The sequence below is a fragment of the Amphiprion ocellaris genome, chromosome 14 (genome assembly GCF_022539595.1).
Source record: "Amphiprion ocellaris isolate individual 3 ecotype Okinawa chromosome 14, ASM2253959v1, whole genome shotgun sequence".
NCBI lineage: Eukaryota > Metazoa > Chordata > Actinopteri > Pomacentridae > Amphiprion > Amphiprion ocellaris.
The window spans coordinates 4,741,215-4,766,260 of record NC_072779.1 but is presented as its reverse complement, the minus strand read 5'-3'; positions in this window follow the sequence as shown (position 1 = coordinate 4,766,260).

Here is a 25,046-nt window from a genome sequence, read left to right as displayed (position 1 = left end):
TGAGCCTGCGACATTTCAAGACTTTAGTTACATTACTGTTAAGTTACAGCGCTTCAAACATTGCTCCACAGATTGGCCCCGCCTCCTCATTTTTTACTCGAAAACTAATGTCACCTATGACCCCAGATTTTACACATGGTCAAGTCAGAAATACTCTCCGCTTTTTACAGAAATCTGTTGAATTGAAGATGGTCAGGCATGGGGCATTCGATGAATTTATATGGAATAACCTGAAGGCAATTTGTGTTTTGTCCTCTGTGCAGGTCCAGCAACTACTGGACTCACCAACCTCTCTAGTCTTTATTGTTCTCCAACACATTGTCTGATTCCTATCTGCTCTGCCTCTCCCTCTCCCATTTACCCTCACCCTAGCTGGGTGAGGCAGACGGTCACCCTCCCTGAACCTGGAGGTTTCATCTTGCTAAAGTGGAGTTTGTTTTTGATTTTTGTTTTTTTTTTTTCGCTCTTGCCAAACTGTTTGCTCCAGCAGGAATTGTTTGGATTTTAAGATTCGAGAGTTTTTATTTGCCACATGCTACAGGCAGTGAAATGCAAAGTGACTGTTCCACAAGACTGCAACAACAAGACATGATAAAAAAAAAAACATTCCTTAAAAGTAGGAGAAAACAAGTCATAAATAATGATGAGTAAAGAGACTGTGTGTTTTGTGCAAGATTTGCAGCCATGTCTGTATGTCATGTGTATGCATAAGATGTACATGTATGTGTGTGTGTTTGTATGCACATATATCTAGATGTTATGTACATATTTACATCCTGTTGTTCGATTCCCTGAGTTTATCTTTATGACTTTGTAAGATCTTTTTCTGACTTTGTGAACTGCACTGAGATAACAAATGTTGTGAACTATCGCTACATAAATGAAGCTATATTGAGCTGAACTGACATAAAAACAATTACAAATCAATCGTAACAAATTCTGTTGTCTACAGGTGTTTCTTAGGCCACAGGTGTGGGTTTTTAAATAATGCTTTATATATGCATTTTGACCTTTTATCCACACACAGAAATGCAGTTTTAGATCACTAAAAGTAGACCAGAGTGAAGAAAATCTATTTAGTGTGTTGACAGGTAGGGGTTTTTTTGGTCTATACCAAGACTTTTTACATGTTCACATATAAACTATGCTGAAATGGATGGATGGATGGATGGATGGATGGATGGATGGATGGATGGATGGATGGATGGATGGATGGATGGATGGATAGGTCAGCCTGGCATTATGGTTATGCTTATGTATTTTTACATTTTCATCTGCACTGAGATGAAGGTGAGCATACAAAAGATTAGGTCATACAGCCTTTCCCCTCACAGGTCTGAAGTCTCCCGGCTCATCAGGGAAAACTCTGATCACCTGATCAGTTTGCAGCTGATGCCATATTCATGTTACCAGTTTCACTTCATGTTAACAACCAATTTGTGATTGTAATTAGAAAAAAAAATCCACTTGCTCACCAAGGTCAGCCCTTCAGTGTGTATGTATGGACTATGTGCTGTATTATCAATGCACAGTAACAGTAACCTTCACTTTACACTAGCAGCTCCGTAATCATGCAGCCGTCTTTCAGGTTGTTAAGCAACAAACATGAGCTACTCTCCCATCTCTAATGCCGCATTCATCATGTCAACAGAATAGAAAGAAAAGCTACTGTTATTGTGACTTGTATTATTCTCAATTAATTTTAACTGAAAGTCTGGCATTCACATCATTTAAATACACCGTTTTTTTCCTGTGTTATGTATTTGACACAGCCTATTAAAAGTGAAACCAGATACAAAGAGACAACCTCTGTGCAGTTTTTTTTTCAAACTGGCTGAAACGATTATATCACTGTTTTGTTTTCTCTCTCTGCCAGCTCTCATATTAAGAATAAACCCGTCTCTAAAACTGTATTCAGCAACAACAACAAAAAATAATATTACCAAGAAAGGCTTTATTGCAGAATTCTTGGCTTAGACTGCATTGGTTTCAGCTGCAGTGAAAATGTATTTTGGATTTATTTGCTTTGACTATATTTGGTTTCTTGTTTTCATGCCAACTTTCCCATATTACACCTTCCACTAATTCCAGCACAGATATTGTAAACAGCCCAGTCGACACTGTTTTCACGGTGGTTTAATGAAGTTTGCGATCCGCTTTGGGGGAAATCTTTGAAAATTATAAATCATTCATGGTCTTCCTCGCACCAGGTTGGCGCAAACACTGGGAAAATAATGTGGGATTCTGGCTGCTATGTGTAAATGAGTCGAATTTGCCAAAAAATCTTAAGGCAATCCAAATTTTAGTGGACGTCAGAGGGAGAAAGACTAGTTGATTGACTCCAGCTCATGTAGCTGAGCAGCCAGGCAGGCCAGGTGTGAACATTTCCTCCTCATGACTCTTGACTAAACCCTCAGGCTCCTACAGGGGAGATTATATGAAGCCCTGAAGAAGACAACCTAATAGGAAATCAGTTGAAACTACTGCAATCCTCTACTTTGTTTCTGGCTCTCCACTGAAAATGGTCTCATATTTACTGACCTACAGCAACAGATGCTGCTAGTTTTAGGGTGGATGTGAATTTGGTAAGCAATTAAAGTAATAATAATAATTAATAATAATTAATTTTAATGCTGCGTTAATGTTGAGTTACAAAAACCTGAACCCTTCACCATCTTTATCCAGGTTCCAATTGAGAGACTATCTTTCAGGTGAATGGTGTTCCCTCCTCCATTACAGTTTCAGAGACTTGAAGAATCAATGTCCTATTGAAGCTGTTCTGGAGGCACTTGGTGGCCAAAAACCTCACGAAGACACTTGATGTCGATTTTTCCTTTTAATTTGTCACCCATCTGTACCTTTCTTGTTCTACCTCCTCCCTCTGCTTCCATTCATGAAAACAATTAGAGGGAATTATGTGGTCGAGGAAGTTAATGGCGGATTGAGTTGAGATTCATGAACAGAAGACGGGATGGAGAAGAGGATAGAAAAAGGGGATTGAAAAACAAAGGGACAACAAAGGAGGGTGTCACTGGAGGAAACTGGCAAAGACAAAACAAGGCAAGACTAGAAAAAAAGGAGAGAAGACACGAGATGATGAAGGAAATGAGAATGGAAGAAGAGGAGGTGAAGAGGAGATAGTGATTGATGGAGTGATGAAGGATGATAAAAGAGAGAAGGCAAAAGCGCAACGACAGCTGGGAAGAAAAGCACTGCGGAGACGAGTGAAAGTCTGAGATGTGTTTTAGACAGAGAGTGGGAGTAGTACTGGGGTCACCATTCCTCCCAGTTTGAGAAAACCATTAGCAGATTTCTGCCTATTCCTATTACTGTCACAGCTGGATGCATCCAAGTGTGAGGCCTGACTCACTCAGAGCAGACTGTCTTCCCTCCGCTACTGTACTAACACACACACATTCAAGGGAACATGCAGTGTATAAAATACCTTCCACTTAGCTTTCATGCTTGTGCACTCGCTTATTTTGTACTTCCGTGTCACACAGAAGACACAACTCTCTCTAGCTTCGCCCTAGCAACATTTTTCCCTCCCTGCCGGGTTCAAATCCAGGTTAGGTGCCGACTACAGCGCTGCTCCTGCTCCATCAAGCACAATGTCTTATTAAGTGACATGACAGAAAAACAAATAAAACAGAAGAACAAAAAAAAAAAAAAAAAATAGAGGGCAGTAGCAGGAGTCTAGCCCTTGTAGCAGTGTGTGCGTTGTGGTGGTGTGTTGCGCGTAAACACCTGCCTTATGAATGATTTGTGGCCGCTCAATTATTCACGAGGCTTCAGAGATCTGATGAGGTGCTCGGAGCCGCTCGGTCGGATGGTCGGCTCGTAGGTGCTGGCGGTTGGTGGTTTCCAGCAGCTAACTTTTTGCATGTGCGATTCCAGTAAATGCACAAATGTTTCCCCTCGGTGTGGCTGATGCATGACGAGATCACAGCTGGTAATAGGATGTGATGAAAGTGTGCGTGTCTGGCTGCACACGTGTGTAAACCAACTACTCCGGAGTCTAGAACGTAGCTCAAGGCGAAGGGATTGTATCACTCTACTAAACGTGATTAATTAAAGAAGTTCTTTGCATATGATTAGCATCAAGAGATGTGTGTTTGCATGGAGATCATTATAACCATGCTGCTCCTCGGTTCTCCTACATAAAGTTGTCTAATTGGTTTACATCACTACCTGTGGGTTTAAACTCCGTGCCCCATATATCTGTAACATGTGAGTTCTATTCATAAATAAAACAAGGTGCCTCACTTCAACACCTTTGGGGGCTTTTATTACAGCATACTTGCAGACTTTGATGTTTCCACTAGTGTTCTGAAGGGTCTTTATTAGATCAACAGCAGTAACAAGAGCTCCAGCAGAATTCCCCCTCAGCTGTTTAAAGAGGTTTCCAATGTTGGGGTAAAACAAGAGAGGGCACAGAAAAAGAGAGGGAGAGGGGGAGATGAAAGGCAAAAACTGAAGATGCTTTTTCAGTTGCTCAAAAAATGAGAGAAGTGGAATGAAGGGAAGCGGGAGAGAGGCAGAAGAAGAGGAGAGAAGGGCGAATGTTTCAGTGAAGCAAAGAAAGCAGCGAACACTGCGTCCCATCTCGACCTCAACCTGCACCTTTTACGTCTGACTGCGTGTGCAATAAAGTGAGTCCTCATTTCAAAACTGACTGTGCGGCGTGACTCCTTGACTTGAGGACTTTCTGAAAGCAGTTTAGAAATGTTACAGCGCAACAAAAGATGCAAGAAATACAATAATCGTAGAGTACACTAATATATCATTAAACTGGATTTGTTTGTACGTTATAGAATAATTCTAATCAGGTTAGCAGCATCTAATGTGATGCACAATATTCTTCTATTCATTTGTGTCAAGAGCAACAAATATGTTGTTTTGCTTTATTTAATGTGGTTTATTTAGGGAGGAGGGAATGATAGTTATATATTGCTGTTTTACTAAACAGTTTATTATCTCTGTTTATTCCATTAGGCAGCACTAATACAGATATCGGATTTTCAGTACACCTTTAATAGAAATTGTTAAGCTTGTTTTTTTGTCATTACACTTCCCTACATAAACAGTTGTACTTCAGACAAATCTTTGAAACTGTTGTGCAGGAGGGATGGTGAGGATGAGGGAGGAAGATGATCTGAGAGTCCATGTCTCCATGCAGCCCACAATTTATAATGCAGACTGTGCACACACATTCCACATCTGTTTGGTCCATATATCTGCCTCCTAACCCTATGAATAGCATGATTAGAGGCAGCATTGCATCAAAATATAATTGTGTCTAAGACAATACAGGGGAAATTTAGATTAACAAAAACAGACAGCTAGAAAAACAAAACGCCTGTTTTGGGATGCATAGTTTACAGGGATTTCTTTTAAAGCTCTGCTAACTGCTGTATTTTCCTTTGACCTCAGATTTTTCTGGGTTGAGGTTAGAAAAACAGAAAGACAGACACTAACAGCGAGTGGAACATCAAGACAAAATAGAGAGGAGAGAGATAGCGATGGCAAGAGACTTTTCAATTTGAGCGAGGCTGCAGAGAGAGACAGAGGAACAAAAGAGAAAGAAAGTGACAGAAAGCAAGAGAGCTGTTCAGTTGTCTCGACCCGGTCGGGGCAGAGCTGCTCTGCTAGATTAGCCGGCGCTGGAGTTTGCACCCCAGCAGGCCTGCAGAGAGCCAAGTAAAACTTGTCCCGAAGCCTGGCGTCTTGCCCCCGACAAATAAACCTCATAATGGAACTCTATCGGGCTCCAAGTGGGAACATTCATTTTCATTACCACAGGTTTATCTGTCCCCACATGCTCTAATGCCGCAGTGCAGGGGTGTGCTCAGGTAGCACATCAGAAAAGAGGAGGGGTGAAGAAGAAGGAAAAAAAAGCCTAAAAATAAAAGTGAGAGAGGAGGCGGAGAAGTGGGAGCACAGGTAAGGGGTGCCGGCTCATCTCTCAACAAGCATTTTCTGTGTTTTTCCTCTGTTAAAGCTGTTTTCCACTCCACATGCGATATTCATCTTAATCACAGAATGGGAAAGCGTAATTTCATTTTTTGGGTCAGGCAGATGGTACCTTTGTTGAGGAGATTAATTACCATGCTGCACAACATTAATAAAAGCAAATATTTGAAGGGAAAATGCAATTTGCCCCGAGTGCAAGTCTAGTGTAAATAGGTGAGTCAGGGCCAGAGAAGGCAGATAGCCCGTGGGTGGATCATAATTTATTCTCTCTGTAGCGCCTGTTGAGCCTGAAGCTGGCAGAGCAGAGTAGACAGGGAGACTAATGGGCATTCAACCACCTGGCAGCAAACTGGGGATCACAGCACACACCAGGCCAAGAAGGGCTGCACAGTGTTGAGCTTGTTTTTCTCCTTTTGAGGTGTGTTGCAATTTATTTATTTTTCTTTTGTACCTTCAAAGATATTTTTGAAGTTTTTCAGCAACAATCTTTCCAACACATCTTTCGTGTTTACATCCCTGCAAGAAACTGTGTGTGTGTTGTGTGCATATGCTTGAACACTGGTATGAAAACGTGCACATATCACATAGCACTACTGATGCCAGTGTGTAGCATTGTACACAGTAACAAAATGTCTGGTAAAATTTCAGTAAAATACTGGCAGCTATGATCTCATTTTATTGTATTTTTTTACAGTGTAACAATTATATTTACATAAAACAATTGTTACTGTAAATGAATACTGCATTGTACATTATTTTTATGTCATGTTGACAATGCAATCAACATTAACTGTAGTTTTGTCGTGTTTTAGTCATGTTGTGTCTGGTTTTTGTTGCTTTGTCCCTCATTTGAGTTGTTTTGTGTCTTTTTGTGTGTCATTTGTGTTGTTTTGCATCTGTTTTATAATTTGTGTCATTTATCGTCTCGTTTGATTCATTTTGTATCACATTTGTGTTGTTTTGAGTCTCGTTTTGTTTTGTTTAATGTCTAGTTTTTGTCATTTTGTCTCATTTGTGTTGTTTTGTGTCTTGTTTGTGTCCGTTTGTGTCTTCTTTGTATTGTTTTGTGTGTCTATCTGCTGTTTTGATTCTCGTTTTGTTTTGTTAAATGTCTAATTTTTGTCGTTCTGTGTCATTTGTGTTGTTTTGTGTGTTTTTTGTGTTGTTTTGTATCTTGTTAGTGTTGTTTTGGTTCTCGTTTTTGTTATTTTGAGTCTCAATTTTGTTTTATGTCTAGTTCAAACTGTTTTGTGTCTAGTTTGTGTCGTGTTATGTCTCTTTAATTCTTTATGTCCGGTTCATGTTGTTTCTTGTCTGTTTTGGACAGTTTTGTCTCCGTTCTGCTGTTATGTGTCTGGTTTTTGTCATGTTTGTCTCATTTTTCTCTTTGTGACTTATTGTGTCTGGTTTTTGTCATTTTGTGACAAATTCTTCAGTTGACACTGTCAGTTTTTACAGCAGCCTGCTGGTAACAGTCATTCTTTTTTGACTTCAAAAAAGAAACAGATTTGACCATTTTTAACTGTATGTTTGAAAAACAGCACACTACTGTTGACTGTATCTTCATGGTAATTTATTACAGTGTATGCAAACAGTATTAGAAAGACAGGTGATATTGTAAAGTTCTATATAAATTATAGTAAGATTTCTTCATTTCATAATAAAAACAATGATCCTAACAGGATGAACTGATGATTTCTGTGCAGGCTTTATAGGATGCTATAAACAGATTAGGACAGATCCTGTGAGCCCAGATGTTTTGGTGCATAAAGCACCAAACACACTCCTTTGCAGAAGACTACACATCAAAAAGACAAAAGCTTTAAACCTCTTAGTTATTTTTACTTTCACAGCTCAGGGGATAGATACTGTGAGCATAAAATTACAAATAGAAAAAAGACATTTGAGGCCTTTTATCTTTTTTGTTATGCAGATCTTTCTGAGACACCTCACAAACACACTGTTTCATTTTTCAGCAGATGGGAGATCAATTGTGCAGCTTTTTATCAAATCAACAGTTACAAATGAATAACATGACATTCCATCAAACAGTCATCTTAATTGTTGTCCTCAGACCGCTGTTTTCAATCCAAAACACAGGCGACATCAGGAAGCAGAGCATGTGCTCGTCGTGAAGTCATGCCAGACAAATTGTCGTCAGCAGGACGGGTGGTAATTTTCGTGAAATTCGGAACATATCGGGGAAATGAAAGAAGAACAGCAGCACCCCGGAGACACCGAGGGACTATCGCTTCGAAGATGAGTGCTTTTAGGAAGATTTCCCATCCCATCATGCCATATGAAGAGACAGAAGCCAGGGCAAAACAATCTGTACCTTTATACCGGGTGGTTACAAAAAGGAATATAAAGGCCAAAAAGGGAACATAAAATGGATTAAGAAGAGCTTTCATTGCAGCAATATACCAGCACATTGAGTGTGTTTGTCCCTGGCTGTACTTGTACATAATGCAATACTGGAGGAAACCTTGTGCTTAAGTGAAAGTAGCAAAACCGCAGTGAAAAAATACTGTTTACTTCAGTTAGAGTACAGAAATTTTAGCATCAAAATACACCTCAAGTGAAAAGCCTTATCATATAAAATGCCCAAATTCAGAATAATGACAATCTGATAAAGGTAAAGCGATCATAAATTTCTGTACATACTGCTGAATAGCTTGTAAATTCCCGAAAAAGCATTTTGTGTATTGGACTGTTTCGGTAAAAACATTGTGCAGCGCATTGATTCAACAAGTAGGTTTCATTATAGATTACTGAAAAGGAAGCACGTAAGTGAGTTTCATTTGTTTAGCACCTTTCAAGAGCAGGCGTCACAAAGTGCTTCACAATAAATAAAGAAATAGAACACAGCAATATACATTAACGTTAAAGTAAATTATAACTGCAGTGTTGTCTGATAAACTCATAATATGCATGACTTTAAAACAATATGTGTGCTGTTAAATTCTGTTGCATTTCCATGTAAAATGATCACTTAGAAAGAAAGTCAGAAGTGATAGAAAGTCCTGGTTTCATGTATGTCAGCTACAGGGTGTGAGGGTTGTCACTCACAGATACAGAGAGAGTCTTTTTCCTGAAGTGGGAATGGACAGCAGCTGAAGTTTAGAACGGGGCAACAACCAGGAGTTCTATAGTCACAGTAAAATTAACCAACCTTGTAGGATTTTCAGCTAAAATTTTGCCAGACACATTCTGGGGACGTGAGACAATCATTAATCTTCTGAAAAAGGGCACCGTGTGGGACCTTTAAATCCAACTACAAGATTAAAAAAAGGACTAAACAAAGCAATTTAATCAGAAGCCTATGCAAATAGGTCTTGAGCTGCCTTTTAAGTGTCCACACTGTCCACAAATGTTAAGCTAAGAGGGTTCCAAAGTTTTGGTCAACTTTTGCCTTGAGAGAATGAGGAACAAACCCTGAGGAGCTCAGATTGTCAATGCTATTATGTGGCTGAGAAATCTCCTGAACATACACAGGTGCCTGATAATGCAAATTCTAAACGTAATCACATGGATTCTAACCTGGAAAGTCTGTGTAGAGAAATCAGGACTGGTGTTACAAGAGACCTTCTAGATGACTTGATCAGCTTCTTGGCAGCGGCATTTTGGATTAAAAAAGGTTAAAAAAAAAAAAAATACCCTTTTAACTGTATAGACCGTCTGATTACAAAATAAGGAGCAGATAAATATATTTAGTTACTTTCCACTACTGCCTAAATACCTGACCTGTCTGATTTCTAATTGTCAGTGATGTTTCTGACTTGTGCAGCTTATTGGCCTTACGTTTTACAGTATGTCAGAGATTCTATTCTGTTCCACCTACCAAGCTGCTGCAAGGTCATATTTTAACAACACAGATGTTGGTAAGAGGTGAAGAACAAACCAGCAAAGCTTGATATGAACTGCGGAGCCTCACTCGTTGAAGAAAAAACAGACAAACGTGAGCTGCAGTGGTTGTCTGCTTCTTCAACACCTGTGCTGGCTTTAGAGATGATGTTTACCTCATTTCAAGGCTGACAGCTCGTCAAGATGAGTCACAAGATGCGCTGCCTACCTCTTCACAAAAAGAACACGGTGGCTTTCATCCAAAACATCTGAAGATGAGCTCAAAGAATGCAAAACATTGTCTTTTTATTCAAATTGCGATGTATCAGAAATGCCACACGCTACATTTTGTGTACGTTTTTGTGCAGTTTCTAAAGGGCAGCTCGGGGTTAAGTCCCCAAGATGAGAGCGCACTCTTTTTCCCATCCATTCCTGAAACACACAACATGGGTATTGCTAGAATGCTAATATTTTTTCTACCCATACTTGAGATTTTACCATCCCAAATAAGAGACAATCAAGCAGTAACAATACTCGGCATCATCTGCATCAGGAGCTCACACCAAAAACCCAAAACTAGTCCAACTAAGACCCACTATTTTATAAGTGGATGCTCTCACATGGTACCCACACAAGTTCCCTGGTCTGAACTGTTCTATGTAACGGCTGATTGCAGTTGTTGCAGCGGAAGATGAAAGGACAATATGATCAAATGACAACATGAGCATTTGTGATTTTTTTTTCCTGTGCCTGACAGTGATTGCTTGAAAGAATAAAACCCAAATTGAAACCGCAGTTAAATTCGAGTTGATTATTTGCTTATGCGGCAGGTGTGTTTTCAGTGGTGGGCCTCTCTCCCTGTTGACTTTGCAGCCATCATAAGAAAGAAATTGTAACTGCACAGTGGAAACTGGTGGCAAATCAGCTAGATCCAATCAAATTAGTGTCTGTAGAAACACACGCTTCAACAATATTTCAATGATTGGACTGCATTATTTTACACAGCGCTTTTCAAGCTGGATCCCCGCTATTGTCAGAGAAATTGTTTTTCCCACTTCTAGTGCGCAGGTAATCTTTTTGTGTTTGTTGTATTTAAGGTTACAGCATTTTGTGAATTACAGAAGAAAACTGTTTACAGTTAATGTTTTTTGAGGAGAAATAACACTCCTGAGACTGCGGATGTAAATTAGCATTGTTGCTGTAATCTGCCATATTTACATTTATTGCTATCTAAATAGACATTCATTAATGTGCACTGTTCCTATCAAATAAAGAAAAAATAATTCCAGATTTGACGTGCAGGTTGCTAGCTCATTAAGTAATGCTTCTGCAAAAACCCTTTTATGCAAATGTGTGGTAACAGGGCTGTGCTCCACGGCCTCCATAACAGGAGCTGCTTTGACAGCCAAAATATTTATAGGTGCCCTGTGATATATTCTTACCTGCTGCAAAAAGCAAGATGTAAATGTGTAGTGAACACAAGCCATAAAACACAAGCAGACCTGCAGGTGAAATATGTCACACGGCCTGAATTATCTCATTGATTGGCTCCGCGGGCAGCAAGTCAAATGTGATTTTTCATTAAACTTGTGTTCACCTCAAGGTTTGGCCAGGTCTATCAAACGAAACAAGAGCTGCACAAACTTCCATCTGTTGCACTGTGCTAGTTTCTGTATGTACAAAAACACTGATTTGCAACTTCGAGACTGGGAAGTTCAGACTAATTTCAGCTTCAGTGAGAGTTCACAGCTCATCGCCAGTTCATCATTTTATGTCGCAAAGTGTTCTTCTTATGTTTCAAGGTCCTCTGGGATGTGTTGATGAATGTAAGCGTGACTTTGTTCGTTCCTAAGAAACCTGGGGGCTTCTTTCATAACCAGAGTGTATGTGATTAAATGGTGTCGTGTTGCTTCTAATGAAACTGCATCTCGACTAATTATTTTCACTTCACATTTTAATATTAGCACGAGACAACGAAAAAAGGGGACCTGAAAGTTTTAATGATATTGTGCTGAACAAATGATCAAAATGCAGGACATGCACCTCAAATGCTCTTAACAGTTTAATTTGACACACTCGAGCCTGGAGTGTGTGTTTTGGTTTCTTCCCCACACGTCTTTGGGCAGACAGCATCCTCTCATCCTCATTGATTAACTCGTCAGACTGGCCAGCTGTGTTTCGCCAGAGATAATGTTTTAATTAACGGACTTCAATATCTAATTAAGATTAGATGTAGATGCTTTATAGAGGTCATTTAAATGAAGGCAGACAGGCCAGGAGGGGAAGGTCTGGGCTGATGATGGGATCAATACGCTGCCGTCGGGTAGTACCTGCCTGTGGTCCTGAGGTACTTTGAAGGGAACAGTTCACTGCCATGTTTCAGCGAGGCCTCCAAGTCAGGGTGAGCGAACACAAGAGGGAGGCGGCTCTTTTAGGTTGCTTTAATGGCATTTCAGTGCTGTTTGTCGGATATGCAGACTGAATGGAATTCCTGATGGTGCACAAATCACCATAAAGTCTTAGCAACATGTGGTAAAAACAAGGATTACTGCAGTTTTAATCTTAATATTCTTAGACGTTTACTCCTGAAGCGAGTACATGTTTTAGGTCTGATGGATTAGCTGTTCTCATTCCCAAATGCTGCTGTTTTGTCAAAGCAGATGGTGGCTCAGAGATGATCTCCTTTGGCATCGGTGCCACTGTCAATTGCTGATGCTGATTGACATATAGGAGTTTTTCGACTTTTTCTACAGCACATTTCAAATTCCAGGGCTCTTTCTCACAGCTGTGAATTTGGTAAGAGACAGTTTGAAAAGACAGTCAACCCAAAACTTTCAGAAAAACGGAACATCGGCACCAGGGAGCAAGTAACAAACTGGTTGGATGTTTACAACCAAAAGATGATTTAAGGCCCTCATGGAGACAACAAGACACTTTCCAAAGTGACTGAATATCACTGATTCTGATTTTACTCTCTGGAGAAGGAAAGTCACATTCTTCTCTGGGACCTCCTGACCTTTCAGTCCTAACGTCCAGAACGAATGAACATAACAGTTTTTTCTACTTTTTAGTGCTTTTTAAATAAAACTTTTTCTTTGCAACTGTGAGCTTTGATTCTTGTTATTTTTAGTTCAGCAAATTTGCGCGTCAAACCCTCTTAACAGTTTAATTTGACAAATTTGAGCCTGAAGTGTGTGTTTCGATTTGGTTTCGTCAGTTTTCACCACAATACACTTAAGTGGTTCTTTCTCCTGTTGCCTGAAAGTGAGCAAAAGTGACGACACCAGCAGAGAACATACAGAGAAGTGATACTACACTGTACCATTCACATGTGGTACCATGTGGACCAGATAAAGCCGTTGTATGTTACAAGAAGGAATAAGACCAGGCTCTAGGGATTCACTAGAGGAATGGCAGTATAGATTTTCAAGTCTAAAATGGTTTATCCCTTTGGCCACACGAATTACAAACAATTACATTTTGAGATCTCATGTGGAAAGCTGAAACATTATAAGACTAGCTCCTTTATTACCCCTAATGTAAAGGCTTCATCCTCTGGTGAGCAGGAATGTGCTCATTTAATGTCTTTAACAATTGATCCATTACATTCTGATCATTTTAGTGGACATGTGGTCACGTGTTTCTGCATTACATATCATATTTACAGTAATACACTGGGGCAGAAATGGTACAATCCAGACCCCAGACTCAAATCCACATGTAGCTCAAGTGTTCAGTCACATTGCACGTCCTCAGAGGACAACAAGCCATTTATTTGTAACAAAGGGATCAATGCAGAAAGCAGGTTGCGCACATCGTTGTCCAAGTAGCCTTTCTTGGACGATATTGCTTACATGGTGGCGGCACGTTAAACAGAGCGACACCAAGTAAGATAAATGAACACCACTGTAAATAGTGTTTATAATATTCCAATAGCTGAACCTTTCACTGCTTTTCACCTCAGTGGGTTTAATCAATAGAAAGCATTTTCTTCAGTCTCCATTATATCGTTTCAAGGTTCAGGTGTACTGGACCAAGACACCGATGGTCACTCATGGATGCAGCTACACTGTTATTCCATCTCACTTAACAAACCTGGCTGTGTAGCATGAGATTCATGAGGTCAATGTATGTTTAGTTGTCTTTTTTGGTCATCATGAGGTCTTTAGACAACATTTAATTACCCTTTTAAACAAATTTGTAGTTGTTGAGTGTTCCAAAATCTAGGTATCTGAGCATATTCTGAGATGTACCTGTATGATTAAAGAGGTAAATGTTACTGTTAAAAAGACTAACATGATATTATGGGATTGCCTATAAATAGGATGCCACTTGAGGCACATGTCGCATGTGTGTGAATGCATTTGAAGCTTTTGGTGAATCGTTATACGGAGCTAAAACAACAATGTGTGAGGTTCGGATTTAGGTCAGGGTGAATAGGTCAATCAACGACTTGGCATGTACCGACACCAAAAAATGCAAAAAAATGTGTTCTGATAACATGCACAGCCACTTGCCATGCTATACATATGCCTTTTCATGATTCCAGACTAAAAAAAAAAAAAAAAAAAACAACAACAAAGCTTAATGCTGAGACAGAATGTAAACTGCAATCTCTGGTGTCAAAGTCCCATACCCTGCATCTTCAAACATCTGCTTTGGCTTTCTTTCTAAGAGGTTTTGCAGGAGGACTAACATGCTCTACTTCTGCATTTCCTTCTCAGACAGGGCAGTCATTATTTTCAAGACCACAGGAGGTTACTGATCAGGAAAACACACCACAGGTCATTTAATGCTTGTGAATAAATGAGGGCAGTCTGGTTTTGTAATTGTACATACGCTTTGTTACCGCACACAGTCACAGCTGAGAGCAAACTTTCAGCATAACTCAAAAGAAGGTTTTAGACGACCTGGTTCATTAATTTCTGGGGCAACAGGACAAATGTATCTCGGAGATGAGAGGGTAAAGGCCAGCATGTTCCATTCTTTCAGCCTAATGAGTGGTCAGACCTCCGCAAGGTGACTTTGATTCATCACCACAGGACTTCACTCCACTTTTTCCCTCTTTTCTCTTCACTTTGCTTCCTCAACCGTCATGTCCTTCACGCCTCTCCTTGACAGGCCGGCTGCAGTCATAGAGCAACACTCGAAGCTTTATATACACAGCTCTAATTAAAGCCGATGTTTAAATACCTTCACTAATCCATATACCATTGTAGTGTATTAAAACTCCCACCATTGATTAGGCAGACTGATTCAAAGAGGCAGGAAAGGCGAACTCATTAGAGGAGAATTGAAAGAGGCCCTTTGTTGATGGCTTGAGATGGAACTTTACCCTGTTTGTTTACTTGAGTGGAAAAATAATTTTCTAAATGGCTGATTAATAAAGGTAATGTTACAGATCGTCAGACAGATGAGCGTACAGTGACCCTGGTGTACATTCAGATTAGTGCCACCATGTCTGAAAAATAACAGCTTTCAAATAAAGTAGCTGTAATTGATATTCTTCCAAGGACAGTTAGAGTGAAGGTAATTCTTGGACTATAACAGGTAGTATGAAACTGTGAGCTAAACGGACGAAGTTTTCAAAACCTCTAGTGGACCTTCATCACTAAAATACTCAGTGTGAAAATATAATCACTTTACCTTTATTATCTCAATAAGTATTGATAGATTGCAGAGCTACTGAGGGGGAAAACATGACAAACTTAAGCTAATGTTTACACATAGTATTTAGGGATGTCCTGAGGCAGATCCTAAAATTGTGTTTGGGGCAATCAAAGGAATTTCAAAGTGATCTACATCAGTAAAAATCTTTGTTGACATTTGTTGTCATGTAAAAAACATTTTAAAAGAGAGACAACATGGCAATTAAATATTTTGCTGAGATGTAAATTCACTGCTCTATTTTATATCAACTAAATAAGCATATGCATATCTGGCCTGAGGTCACTAAGCCTCATACAAGTCTCTATCATGGTGCTCCTTTAGTAGCTAAACCAGGTACTGAAGTTAATCTACAATAATTGAAGTGTATATTTTAGAAAAATAGTTTCAGGTATCAGCAGATATTAAATATTTAATGACTTGGATCTGGAGCAAATCAAACCTTGATCCAGACATCTCTAATAGTATTGCCTAACCACAACAAGATACCTGCTAAAAAGCTAAACTGTTTTCATGAGAAGTCTTGGTACAAACGCAAACTAGTATTTCATGGAATTCAGACAGACACAACATCAGCTTTTCCTCTCTTTTGTCTTCCGAGTCTGACTGGACACAGGTGTTTGGTTGTATCATTCAATACAGACTACCCAAAATTCAAGGTGGTTTTGCTATATTTTTCCCCACCAAAACTGAAGAAAACTGAAGGAATTGTTCCTGAATAGTCCTAAAACCTGCTTTATTCGCTTCTTCAAAGCAGATTTCATTCAGCAGGAGCAGAGGACCCACTGTGGTCCTGCTAGGTCCATCAGAGACCTGTTTGGATGCTCGGAAAACAGAGAAAAGAGAGAAACTGTTGCCTCATGCAGAGAAAGAGAGGAAAAATGTCCCAGTCTTCTATTCGCCTGTGTGGCCATTGATCTGCAGGTTCTGATTCAAGCTCAGTATTAAATCACCCTGGGGTCCAGAGCCAACCTGTTCTCCCTACCCCTTTGTTCAGACCAGCACCAAAGATAATAGAAGCGTTTTTTGGCCAGGAGTGCCAGGGGGCCCCAGTCTCGCCTCCAGCTTTGTTTTTATCCCTTATTTCCTCTCACTTTTTCTGCACCCTCTTTCTTCACCTCGGTTTCTCTTTACGTTTTTCTTCTCTCTTCCCTTTAAATCTCCGTCTTCTTCCTATACCACATTGTAAAGGAATCTTTTGTATAGCTCTGATGGAAAGAGCACTCTCAGACAAAGACGGCTCACATTGTGGAACAGGAACAACAAATAGGATCTTTTGTGGGCAGTCTGAAGGTGCTCTTTCATCACCGAGGAAGAAAAGAGTGAAAGAAAGTGAGTTTGAGTCCCATTTATCCGCTGCGAAATCAACAGCTTGGGAAGGAAAGTTGACTGTGTGGTATTCAGAGTCTGTGTAGTTGTAGTTGAACATCAGGATTCATATTAAGTTAAGTGTATTTGGGTTGGATCCATAATAGTTAGACCACAGGCATTCAATACTACACAATATAAACTCCTAATCTGACAATTAGACTTAACTGCTGTTTAGTAGCATGCCATTCATTCAACCTGCCAGTATTCTCGTGTTAGTCGATATCTGGGATGGGAGGGATGCTGTTTTGACACCAATCAGAGGCAAATGACCTACAAATCCTACACAAGTCTTTTTAAGGTGACAAGGAGGCTGCAACAGTGGTTAATTCAAAGGGATCGTGATATAAAATCTAATTTTAGCATTGTTTTTTTAACATAGATGCACCTCTCCAGTGGGTCTAGATACTAACAAAACATGAGGAAAGACTATAATGTATAATAAGGATCTATGCAACACACTGGACTGAAACCTGAAATATACATTCGCTGGACATGTGAGAGTTAGATTAACTTGTGAAAAAGCAGTCCAATATGATATACTTCAGAAATTTAAGGGTTTTTGTTTGTCTAGTTAGTCTAGCTGGATAGTTATATGGAAGATTATGACTCTAAGTGGCTCCTGTTCATTCATTTCCTGCTTTCCTCTTGATAAACCCTCATTAGTTTACTCAGTAGTGATCAGTGACTTGATATTTGTATCTATCACTGACTGTAGAACAATGAACAATGAACAGTGGTTATTTTTGCATCTTTAAAATAATAAGCATTACATTGCGGGATTGTTAGTAGAGTGTATCTGAATTAAGCTGTTTTTCTGTTGCACTAAGAAATGTTTACACTTCAGAAATTGGTAATTTAGAGGGTAAATATAATGCACTGTAGTGAATATGGAGTGATTTTTGTCACAGCATGTCTCCATTCTAAATCCCACCTACAACGATCTGGTTTGTCAATTATTTTTCTACTTGGAGAAAAAACAGTCAGGTTGTAAGATGTTTCCATTGATTAATATGTAGATTTTTATTTATTTTTTATTTTTTATTTATATATATAGATATTTATTTTTATATATATATATATATATATATATATATATATATATATATATATATATATATATATATATATATATATATATATATATATATATTTTTTTTTTTTTTTTATACTGATATTTCAATTCATCTAAACCATTGATTTTCTTCCATAAAAGTCAAGGTGACAATTTCATGTAAGTTCATTTCATGTTGAGATTTGAGGTTAAGGAATGTTTTCAGCTTACACCACGTTTTAGTTTTCAGGTAATTTGAAGCACTTTTATAACTTTTAAATCCTTGGATCTTTGGAAACCAAGTCAAACTCTCAGCTGAGTTCTGTGGCAGCCACCATTGTCCAAACCTGTAGTTTTTGTGCACCTGACGGACAACTAGAGCAAGAAAAGACTAACATAAAGATGCAGCAATTACACAGTGATACTGAAGAAAACAAATAATCAATTACAATAAACTGAAGCATTTTAGAGAAAGAATTAAGAACCCCGTATCAGTTTAAGACATTGATAGAGAGGCAATTTCTCCATTGCAGTAGCTCTTCTCTCAGTGGACAGAAACCAGCAAATCTGGTCTTTTAAAAGAAAGAAAATAATTTCTCCAACAGACAGTTTTCCCCTTTCCAGTTTCTTATATCAAGAGAACTTAGTGATTTGGACAAAATATTTAAAGAGAGGGTGTGAAAAATATTTGCTGAACAGAACTTTGTCCAGGTGGGCCTACATGTGGTCTGAAGAGATTTTGGAGAATAAAGCTTGGTCTAGTGAAATGTAGAAAGAAATAAAGATGAGACACGGACGTTTTGAGATGACATAAAAGAAGAGAGAAAACCAACACAAGCAGAAATATCACCTGTGTGTGTTATTTATTCCTCACATTTATCAGAAAAATCTGTTGACCTTGTGACATTATGTACGCAATTCTTTTCATCAGTTGCTTCTGCGTCAGCATTTATTTTAGGGTTGAGGCTTTTACAACTTTTAAAATATTAGTTAAATCCATGTAAACATTTGGGGTGCAAAACAAACTGGTGATGTATCATGCATAAAAAAGTCACCCCAATTATTGTGATGAAAACCCAACCGTGCAACAGAAATATCTGCCCTAGAGAAGCATATGTTTTAGTTCCCTGCTTGACGATATTTTGTTTTTTATTTTTTTGTCAGGTGAGCATGTTTTCTCCTGCAGTCTTGTAACTGTCACAGTGGATGAGGAGGTTTGACAATATTTGGATCACAACAAGTCAGCTTTCTGGTGTCTTGTTGACATGCAGTCATTATTAAGGTTAGGAAAAGCTCACATGATACTGTATATGTGTTTTTTTTCACTGTGTGTGCTCAAAATGCACCACACAGGTCTCCGTTCAAAAGTTTAAATCTTAACTCACAACGACAGGCAGTGTGCCATAAATCTTGTCGACAGGTTTGCTGTTGATAATTGCAGCTTGTCCTCGCTCTGCCTTTTGGTGCGTGAACCTGCAGCTGACCAGCGGCTTTCCCAGTTCCTGTTCCACATGGGAAATTTTCCCAGAAATTTTCCATAGGAGTTCAGTAGTGCATGATTGACTGCAGGTACAAGACCACCATACTTGTGTGAACATACTGTTCTTGAGCGAGGAGACTGTATGCTAATAAATTTGTGTTTTTCTCTGCTGCATTTAGTGATTCCCAAAATGCATAATCACAAAAGAGTTTGTCATCAACCGCTTTCTGTTTATTACTGAAGATGTTATTAAATCACACTGCACTTCTCTGATGTCTCTTGTCGATTAAAAAGAGTGTCACTTTATTCCACACTTTATTCATTCGCCTCTGATTGTCTGTAATAAATTGCTGACTTTCCCCACGTAGCTGAAAGACAGTACATTCAGCCTTACACTATATCATTATCCTCTGGTGACAGAAAAATGACAGAACAAAAACAACGACAGTATACACTGGATTAATAGACCAAAAAAGCATGTTTTTCAAGCTAACTCAAGATTTTAGTTGTCAGAATATAATACAAGGGAATGAAGGATTAAACTATGTTGTCACAAGTTCATAATCATTTAAATGAGAAAGTAAAATATTTGCTACCACAGAGCTGTGCCTTAAATATTCAGTAAATTCTCGCTGTGACTCTCTGTCTGGGTTTCTGTATGCAGTTTTAAAAGTTAATGTCCCTGACAAGCCAGCTGACTAATTTTACCCTCATTTTTTGGCATTTATGTAATTATCGGTAAATTCAAAGTTTGCCGCTTTTAGTTTGACCTCACAAATGGTACAGAAGTGAATAAAATAATTGGCTCCTTAAAAAGCTCAAAATGTAAGGACAACTACCAGTCGGACACGATGTTTATTTAATAAAAAATGTGATTTCTTTGTTCCACCTTTTACTCACCTAATGAATCTATCACTTACACAAAGTCTTTTTCCCAGTGCATGGAAACACGCAATGATCACTTTGATTTTTAAGTTTGGAAACCGCCATGAAGTCTGTAATTACAGGTCCATAAGTGTTCTACCTGTATTTTCCAAGATAACTGAGAAGGTTACAGCCCAACAACTGCCATCCTACCTTGACACTAGTAACTTTGGTTATGCTGTATCTAATAGAGCAGATAAAATCTCAATTAGAAAAGGAGGGGTGGTTGGTGTTGTTTTTTAGACCCTCAAAAAACCACAAAGTTCTTCTATCAAAACTCTCAAAATTATTTTTTTCTAGCACTACAATGGATGTCTTCCACCAGCGACTGTTCAATACCTTTTCGACGCACCACCTTTGGGCAGTCAACTTTTTCTGTAAAAGCTACGACTCAGTGGAACGCCCTGCATGATAACATTAAGAACTGTGTTTCTATCGGCAGTTATAAAAACAAAGTGAAAAACCTGCTTAAGGACACTCAGAACTGCAACCACTAATGCCTTTTTAATTTGCATTTGTGTGTGAGTGTGTGTCCATGTGTGCTGTTAAGTGTGTGTGTGTGTAATGTTTTGCTTCACTGTGTCATGTATTTTTTCATCCAACTATTTTGTGACATCTTAATATTCTGATTTTTTCATTGTGACCTGCCAAGGGACTGCAGATGGAAATGATCTTAAAGCTAAGTCTGGCGTAATACATCACATGGCAACATTTATGTTTAATATTGTACATGGTCCCTTTTAAAATAAACTGATTAATAATAAGAAGAATTTTCTGTACCTTTTTGGTTACAAATCTTGGATCATTTGAAGGAATCATATGGTTAAAAAGCCCAACTATACAATAAATGCACTGGCATAGAAAATTGCAGCTTTCGAAAGGTTACTGTAATGGTCTAATGAGGGATTTCAGTCCTATAGCTGATTTGCCTACACAAGTAGTTACCATAGTAACAAAGAGTGTAAAAGTGTGGTTTAACACTACAGCAAACACTCCTTAAGCAGGTATTACATGCATGCCTCGTTTCCTATTAATCCCTAATGTATAGGTGGACAGTATTAATCCTGCAGAGTGATGCCAGTCCCCGCTGCTAACAATAGAAACTGCTACACAGAGATAAGAACAGAATGTGAATACATTTAATTGCAGAAAAATATGGCTGTATCAGAAAAATGGGTGTTGATTACATGGAAATCTTGAGAATTAAACCTTTAATTGGGCCATGGTGAACCAGTGAATAATTTGCTTTTCACGCCGGTGATTTACTTTAAATTACTGCATTTGCTTTTCATTTTAAATAGACCATGCATATAGTGCAATTAAATATCAATATGGTGCACTGAGAGTTGTCTGTTTACATGAACTCAGATGAAATTGCTTGGATTATATATAGTGCTAAGGTTATGGATGATATGAGGGTGTCTCTGCCTTGAACAATTACTCTTATGCAGCGAGAATGAGGAGCTGAAGGAACCACATCATCGAAAGGCAAGAAGCACAGGAGTGAGAATGTTTGTTTTGTGTGAGAGAGGTCATGTGTTTGTGTTTGTGTGTCAGAGAAATCGAGCTCTGTGTTGATAATCCATGAGCTGAAGATGGGGAAGGCCAGAGTGCTGTAACCTGTAGCAGCACAATCTCAGAGTCAGTGGTTGTAGGATTCTCTATCACTAGGAGGCCGGAGCAGCTTGTTTGCTGGAGTTGCTGCTCTTTTGGAGCCTGGGGGGCTTCGTGACACTGTGGGGCAGAAGGAACAACGTGGTTTTTATCCACCTTTAGCCTGCACGCAAACCTTTCTCAACTCCTAATTTTCTCTTGTCTTTTCTCTCCTTCCACATCTCTAATTCTGCCCTTGTGTCTGCTGCACTTTCACATAAGAATGTACAACCACACCAGCTATATACAAGGACGGTGTGCAGCGGCGGGATGCAGAAGTGATCAAGGTGAAAAAATAACTAAGCTGGGTCAATATATAGTTGAGGGACTTTTGAAGTCCATGGGATATATCTTGCATACATTTTTATTAAAAGCAAAAAAAAAAAAAAAATAATGTTTTTATGTTCATTATGATCATGTCTTTACAAATTCCATCATTATTTATTATGGAAACAATCACTTAATAAAAAATGACTGGACATCACTAAAATGTCAACTAAGTAACAGCCTGAATTTAATAACAATCACCTTCTAATTTGCTAAACAATTATAAAATGAGTATATTAAAAATAGTTTTGATTGTGCTCTTTTTATTAAGTTGAGATAATCATGACATATTTGTTTTTTGGCAATATATCAAATTTTATATGGAAAATAACAACCTGTATCTGTGTCAGAGAAATCACTTTCAACTAAGTTCCCCATTATAAAAACACATCTCAAGGAAGTGTGTTAATTCCAGATCACATGACCTGCTCCACATGATGTCATTTCCTCCTGAAGAAAACACTGGCAAGACTCCAAGGCTTTCTGAGTTATTTAATATAAAGTAGTGTGTGAGTCAAGTGTGGATTTATGGCATAACAGGTTTACTACAATATCTGCATAAATAACTTTCAATTTCACTTTTACTCAGTTGTATATATAATATTTAGAAGAATCTTTGTCTAAAAATACCGTGTGGTGTTTGGTTATATATGTTGATTTTAGGCCTGAAAACAGCAAAAATGTCAACTATGATACCTGTCAACTATGTTACAAAAAGTCCCACAATTATATATTGACCCAGCTGGTTTTCTCTCCCTTACACACATAGAATTGTGTTGTGAACAGATGTGACTCTGCATTCATGCACCTTTCTTTAAACATACATGACGACTGGCAGTACGTCAAAATCCACACATGCGGTACAAGAATGTGACTGTGTCTGTGCATTAACGCTGAGTGAGTGACAGTCTGTCAGAACAAGACTGACAGAAGCAGACGACTCACTTAGCAACGCGTGGCTTTGCTGTTTGACTCAGTGATTGATGCTTGATGTGTGTTGCTGTAAAATGCGCTTGAGCAGAACTTTCTAGGTGACAGATGAGCAGATTAATATCTTCAGATTTATTTAAGTGCTTCTGATTACTATAAAGACAATGAAAGAGAACTGCAATATGCAATGGAAGTGAGTACACCGCTGTGCAATATCACTTCTAAATTACAAGTTCACAACAGTATTTCCTTTCATGAACAATCAGAGTTAAGTTAGTTAAGAAACTATATTGAAAATAAAAGCCTCAAAGTAGAGACTCAATGCAACAAAACTGAAACTGATGCAACAAAATCACCAAATGTTATTTGGTTCAGGTAAAGGAATTTATTGCTCTGTAGCAAATTGAACATAAAAGTGGTCAAACAAAGCAAAACAAGACTGGTGGCTTTTGCTAAATTAAAGAACAGAATAAAACCAAACGAAGGCTAATAGATTATCTAAATCTAGCTAAACACAAACAAAACAACTATACTCCCTAGCCAAACTTCGACACAAAAGCAACACCCACCACACAAAGAGTAAAATAATGAATAGCTTCCCACGAAGTTGGTGGAATGCTAACTAGAGCCACAGTCTCCACACGGAATCAGCAGCCACCAACAGAAGCTCTAACTTGTCCGTAGTCACCCTCTCCAACAAGCCATCCAGATACAGAGGCTGTATAAAGTCTATTTCCAAAAACACGGCCACCATAGGCCATAACACCACTCCCCTTAAAATACAAACCATAGATTTTGTACACAACACAGTATCACCACACATACTCCTGAGACCAACAGTTGCAAACGCATGGTCTCCAGTAGATTTAGCAAAATTCTGGCTAAAAAGTTTGGCAGAAGAGGATTTTTCTGGTGTAACAATCCAAAGCCAAAATCACACAAGAACTACTACAGTAGAAAAAGTGAAAATAGTTTCCTGGCCAAGAATTTCTGCCTGACTTGAATCCAACAGAACAACTTTTGTCGTGTTCTTTTGGTTCTTTGGGAGAAAGGTGGAGCAACACAACCCCTCCGGCAAACAGTAGATGAAAAAAAATAGTCTCTAAAGAATGAAAGAACATCTCAGAAATTTGCTTTTCACCATAATGAGGAGGTTTGATTCTTTGATGAAAGGAGTGCTGATTTTTGCCCCAGCTGTATTAAAGATTACAGCAGTGATGGTGTTATAGGAGAGAGTCACATTCTTTCTTAGCTTTTATTAGAGGAGTTACTGGTTGCTGCAATTGTTCCCTCTTTGCCTGTATGTCAGCTTAGCCTCTGACTGCTCTCAGAACTCACCAGAAATCCAGTTCTTTCTGTCATTTCCCTCCAGTCTCTCTCCCTTTTTACTCACATCCCTGTACTTTTATGAAGAAGATTCATAAAACCCCAGGGAGAAGCAAGAAATTTTCACTCAATTTCAAACATGTGCAGACTCGTCAGTTTCACTGCGTTTAGTCCAAAGCTAGGCCTGTTTATTGCATCATGGATGTTTCTGTGGCTTTCAGGGTCTTTTTGAAATCTTTTAACCGGAACATAATGCACCACATATCCAACATATCACTCCTTAGCTACTTTAAGTCACCGGTTTTTGAAGCTCCAGCGCTAAAAGCTATGATTTAATGCATTCAGTTCAGCTTCGATACCTATAAAGCTTGAACAAAAGATTTCTATACAATGTGCAGCTGAAGCTTAAGCTCGATTTCACTCAAAACTGTATTCAGTTGACAATCTAAGGCTTCAGGTTCAGTTTACTAGCAGGTAAAACATATGGTCAGCTGGTTCTGC